Source organism: Centropristis striata, chromosome 8 (assembly GCF_030273125.1).
Source record: "Centropristis striata isolate RG_2023a ecotype Rhode Island chromosome 8, C.striata_1.0, whole genome shotgun sequence".
Classification (NCBI taxonomy): Eukaryota; Metazoa; Chordata; class Actinopteri; order Perciformes; family Serranidae; genus Centropristis; species Centropristis striata.
Window position 1 is genome coordinate 21,288,030 of NC_081524.1, and position 6,183 is coordinate 21,294,212.

Consider the following 6,183-nt stretch of genomic DNA (forward strand, 5'->3'; position numbering starts at 1 on the left):
TAAACAAACACATGTTCATAATTCAGAAGTCCTGTGGTAAGATTAGAAATGCCAACGTGAACAGTTGAAAGAATCATACCACACATGTTTAATCTGTGACTTTTTATCCATCTGTTTGTTTCAGAGAGGAGTGTGGTGCAAAGATGAGTGAAAGTCGAAAAAGACGCAGCATTTGGATGCATTTTGACACTTGTGACAACATGAAAGCACAGTGTAGGATTTGTAAAGTGAAGCTCTCCTATCGAGCAGGGTCCACTAACAACTTACAGGCATTTGACAACTGTACATCCAACAGTTCAGTTGGAAGGAAAAAGGCAGCCTAGCATGCTGCTTCTGCCACTACTCCACCTGTTACTCCTGACATTAAAATGTCAATAGCTATGCTTTTTTAATTTATATGCTTATGTTTTTTTTAGGCATTTTCTATCTGCTTTGTGTAGCAGAGTGGTTCTTCAAGAAAGTTAGAGAGTTAACAAGGGATTTTACAACTGTAAATGCAATTGGCTACAGCAATTTATTGACATTTAAGTGATATATGTGTTCAAATACAAATCACAAGTCAAAACAGCGCTAAATTTGGCTGAATTATAAAAGGTAAGTAATAAAATGAAGAGCCATTTGGGAGCCAAAAAAGCCGGCTCTTCTTGGTGAGCTGAGCCAAATGATCCTGCTCACTAAAAAGAGCCGAAGTTCCCATCACTAGTGGTTTCACATGAAGAAGTGGTCTTGTAAGTCAGGTGCCCATTTTAAAGGGGTGGGGCTGTCGTCACATTTTCCGAATACTTAAACAGATTATTCTATTCGCAGGCGTAAATGTGTTCAGGATGTCTTTTATAATATTTTGTCTATTAAAAAAATAAAATACTTGCTATCAGCCCCATTGCTTTTTTTTGTCTTAAATGTATGTTTGAACATAGAGATCAACCAGTTATTTTCCTTCTTAACTTTAATCCATCAGTATTATTTTGCTCAGCACACAGCAGCTGTTAAAAAACACGTCAGACTTTTTATCTTTAGTGATGCTCAAGTTAAATAAAGTTCTTTTAAGCAAAGATGATATATAATGCAGCAGCAGCAGTAGCAGTACAATCACAAGAGACAGTGAGACATAATTAGAAATGGAAACAGGTAGTAGGCCTATTTCACAAATGATTGTTGTAGATTATATTATCACAGAAATAATCAAAAACCCAGTTTACCTGACTAATGTCTGTCTAAGACGGGTGTCAAACATGCAGCACGAGGACAAGAACCGGCCGGCCAAAGGGTCCAATCTGGCCCTGGGGAAGATTTTTTTTACACTGATTTGTAAATGTAAATGTTTTGCAAGGCAGGTGATGAATTTATCTGTTAATTGTTAATTAATAGATTAATTATTTGCCGTTTGAGAATCTACTTCTTTACATTAAAAGAATGGGGGTAATTAAATTGGAGGTGTTGTTATTTAGGTTATTATGCAGTTGTGTTACTAGTGAGGTGATATTGAGCTGTACGGTCCATTGTCTAAATTGAGTTTGACACCCCTAGTCTAAGACAAACTTAGTCCCATTTTACACAGTTTTATTGGTTATTAGTCATGAGAACAATCAGATTGAAGCTGAATCGATTATTTTGGTTACTTTCATATGACAGCATTGGTTAAGTTCTTGCAAGAAAAAATTGAAAGTGAATCCAGGGCAGAGGCATCAACCTCGGCCTCTCACAGGGTCAGGTGCTCCTGTCTTCCAGGGATAACAACGGTACCGTAGTGACCATCCATCCTGTTGGAAGGCTGGCGTTCAACAGTAGCACCTGCCGGGTTGTTGTGATCACTCACCTGGTAGAGGGAGCACAAATACCTTGATTAACTCAGCAAAAGCTGGCAGACATTTTATTTTTACTTAAATAAATGTCTTCAGTCCATAGTGCCCTTCCAGGAGCAATATTCTGACCTTTATTTTATCTAACTGCAACCTCTGTGACTGAGTGATTTCAAGGGTAATCTAAATTATCTCCTCTATCTCCCAAAAAAAAAAAAAAAAAAAAAAAAAATATATATATATATATATATATATATATATATATATATATATATATATACATATATATATATATATATATATATATATATATATATTTGCAAACTTGTTTCATCTGAAGTACTTGGAAATCTCATGTGAAAGAGGAATTGTTCATATCAGCTTGTAAAGTGACGAATGTTAGTTAGCAGTATTTGCAAAGCATGCAGAGATATTAATGCATGAGCCTGTCTGTCCGTCCGTCCAAAACACCGCTGCTTTATGACTATAAGGGGGTCGCAATCTTTACTAAAAAATATCTTCCGGTGGTGCAGCCAGCTCTCTCCAGTGCTCTGACTGCAGGTACACCACTTATGTGCTACATCCAACCTGGTCTCACAGAAATCCGTGAAATAGCCACGGATTTCGCTTAACTCAAAATCCGTGGAATAGCCACTGAATCGCTCAAATTTCCGTGAAACTGACACGGATTTCGCTACAATGCAAGATAATGATGAAGATAATCATATTTTTCTGGCGAGATCTTCACCACAAAGTGATTATGTACATTCACTGAGTGAATATTTAGAAAATAAAACATATATTTCTCGCTAGAAATGTGATCAAAATCCATTTTTATGCAGAAACAAAGTCAAAATATTAATTTTTTCACTAAAAATGAGAGAACTGTCCGCCAAGTTTTTTGTTCTGACCGCCAGAACCTTGAAAGTCACGTGACTTGGAACAAACCAATAGGAAAAAAAATCAATGGGATGGCCATGGGATATGACTGTCATTAACTTGCATTGTAGCGAAAACCGTGTCAGTTTCACGGAAATTTTAGCAATTCCGTGGCTATTCCACAGATTTTGAGTTAAGCGAAATCTGTGGCTATTTCACGGATTTCTGTGAGACCATGTTGGCTACATCGGTATTTTCCCTAAGTAAACTGATTTCACTGTTATTTGATTCTAATAAATGGATCAACACACTGAATTGTAAAAGTGTCCACAAGACAAGCATCCAGACCAGCATCCAACTTTTTAAATATTTTTTTTCTGAGCCGAGTTCCTATCTATCTGATCTGCACTCTACTGAGTGCACTTTTCTGATGTTAGTATTGTAATTAATTGGCTGTAAATTACCTTGTGATTCTTCATGGGAATCTGGCAGTACCGGGTTGTCTCCTGCAAAGAATGTATTATCAGCACTGATACACTGATTTGAGTCAGACATAGAAATAAACTCTGCATGCACCTTGATGTCATAAATATGCAAATTAGTGCATTACGTCATCTGGCAACTTTTAGCGTCTTTCGGAGCTCGTTTAAGCTACTTTCATTGGAAAAAAGTTGGCAACACTGCATCGCATAAGCTTTTGTGACCCATAGAGTGTGCACCAGTACTCGAGACTGGAATTGACTGCATTTTTACTCAGTCTTGTCTTGGATCTGACAAAGCAGACTGTGGATTTTATTTCAAGACCGGTCAAGACCACAACTGTGCATTTTTGGATTTACTTACTAATACAACCAATAACATGACTCATATATCGTTTGAACTTGTTGTCACCATTAACAGCTGACAACCCTCCCGCCTCCTTTCACACGCCGCCCACAAAAGTGCATGTGAGTGACAGGAGAAGAGAGACAAATTTGGTTCCCTGAACCACAAAGATTTTTTGTGCACAACTACAAAAAAAGAAAACACAGTGCAACTTGTAAATTCTGCAAAGCAATGCTAACAGAGACGGCTGGGGCTGGTCTTGGTCTTGACTCGGTTTCGCCCTGTCTCGGTCTTGGTCTTGTCTCGGTCTTGACCCCTCAAAGTCTTGGTCTTGTCCTAGTCTTGATACACTGTGGTTTTGGTATTGACTTGGTCTCTTTTTAGGTGGTCTTGACTACAACATTGGTGTGCACACTAGAGTCCTTCTTAAGATGAGTTGCTTGAGAGCTAAGTGTTTGTTATTAGCCTATGAAATCAAAATCAAATCAAAATTACTTTATTTAGACTGAGGGTAAATGCAGTTAGTCTGGTAGAATCTCTGTTAGAATGAGACAGGATCTTTTGTATCTCTCCGTCCTGCAACAGAGAGAGAGGAGCCGTCCACTGCTGTTTTTTTGGTCCATAAAGGTTTTGTGTAGCAGATGATCTGGGTATTTCAGGATGGACTAGAACATGTTGACAGGTCAAATCTCCACCACCTCCTCCAGTGTGTCCAACCTGGCTCCAACCACAGAACCAGCTCTTTAGACCAGTCTGTCCAACCGCCTTCATCTCTGTGTCTGATGCTGCCTCCCCAGCAGACTGCAGCATAAAACAACACACTACCACCACAGACTGATAAAACATCTGCAGCATCTTACTACAGATGTCCAGAGATCTGAGCTTCAAGAAGAAAGAGAGGCGGCTCTGCCCCTTTTTGTAGAGAGCGTCTGTGTTTAGGGACCAGTCCAACTTATTATCCAGATATACACCTAGATACTTATAACTTGGCACCACCTCGAAGGATAGGGATATTTAGCTTAGCTTAGCTGTAACTGTAGTGTTAAAACTATTATTTGTTAGAAAACTTCAGTGACTTTGCAGAAGAGTGCTCAACGAACATTTAAAGTTTAGTTCCCCCATTGAACTGCAGGTCAAGGGGGCACACCCTGCCCTCATTCTGAGCAAGGCTCACTTCTTCAATTTGGCTATAGGACTTCTTCTATTTGGCTATAGGTTAAAGAGAGCACTTCTTCTATTTTGCTTTGGGTTAAGAGACCACAACGTGCCCTCTTATTGAACCTTTCCTGAAAACCGGTTAGAACTAGGTCAGGGTGCAGCTATCTCAGTAAGAAACATACAAAAACATACATGCATGACACCATAGCTTTGAAAAGACATAAACCACATTGTGTCCAGTATGGGTTGGCTACTGCCGTCACCATCCTAAATTGACCAATCCTGAAAATGTCCAACCTATTGTCGGGGTGGGGCTCACACCCAGAAGATAACTGTGACTTTTGGAACTTGGTGGCACTCTGACTGGTGATCCAGGTGTGGACTCCAGAGTCCAGCGCTGCTCATTGCATTTGGCTATTATTCTTTCAGTAAATAGTAAACTTTATAAACCAAGTCGAGAACAAAAGAACCGGGGCAGAGTGCAGGAGGCTTTAAGAGCCCCGGCTCTAACACCTATCTGATATTTTTGACAACCTACCTTTGGTATAGTTGGATTCCTGACCAATTGGGTACCCATAAACCTCCACTTCACAGAGTGTAAGTACTTTATGTGGACCAGGTAAAAAAACAGTCACGTAACGTCCCTCCACAGGTGTGAAACGCAGAGGGTATATCCCCCCTGGAGAGATTCTATCAATGACACCAACCCTGAAAGAGAGACAGAAAAAAAGAAAGTAGCTCATACATGATGTTTAATATCTAGTAGGGGATTATCAGTGATGCAGACTGTAGTGTCAGGCTTAAAGTAACTGAGCTGACTTGACTGAGGTTGAAGGTAAAATTTCTCTGCAAGTAATAAAAGGTACAAAATTGTGCTTTTTTCATATATATCATAATATATTAATAAATGTTAAGTTCTCACAGTGGGTTTGCGGCACCATCTTCTTCTAAAGAGTTGCCAATGTGAACCTCTGCCCCGTTGATCCTTTCTGGATAACTGTCTCCTCTGTTGGTGATGGTGACGTAGGAGATTGTGTAGATCTCCAGTAGGTCCACTCTCCACCAGGGGTTGGTGTGTTGAGCAGTGCTGCTGCATGATCCATATGAGTAAAGCGATTCATGGTTTCCATCAATGGCATTGGATGCGTCTGAATAAACATCTGAATAGCGGCGTGACTGACTTGCTCTGCCAAGCAGGGCCACATTTTCTATGAAAGAAATACATATTTAGCCATATGTGCCCTTAATAGGAAGATTATGAATTATGTCCATTTTCATTTAGATTGCATGATGCTTAAACTAATTCATGCTCAAATTATTTTCACAATTCTTTGAAGACTATTTTTCTCAGGTAGTTATTATTATTGTTCAAAACATGACCACCTCAGACCTTTTCTGACCTGTATAATTTCCATTATTTGCAAAACAGTTAAATGAGTGTGTGTTTTGATAAATGTATGCGACTTCCTCTGATCTCTGATGCTGTTTTATAGTAATCACATCATTTTGGCTATTCTCACAT

At 39.2% G+C, this 6,183-nt stretch overlaps 1 long non-coding RNA gene across 1 annotated transcript; it reads right to left on the minus strand.

Annotated features, from left to right (window-relative positions):
• Positions 1-1,520: 1,520 nt before the first annotated feature.
• Positions 1,521-5,295, minus strand: LOC131976074 (uncharacterized). The gene is made up of 3 exons (XR_009394777.1): positions 5,200-5,295; positions 3,143-3,184; positions 1,521-1,816 (listed from the first exon to the last, which is right to left on the minus strand). It is a non-coding gene; the product is annotated as an uncharacterized LOC131976074 (long non-coding RNA).
• Between the last annotated feature and the right edge of the window lie 888 nt (positions 5,296-6,183).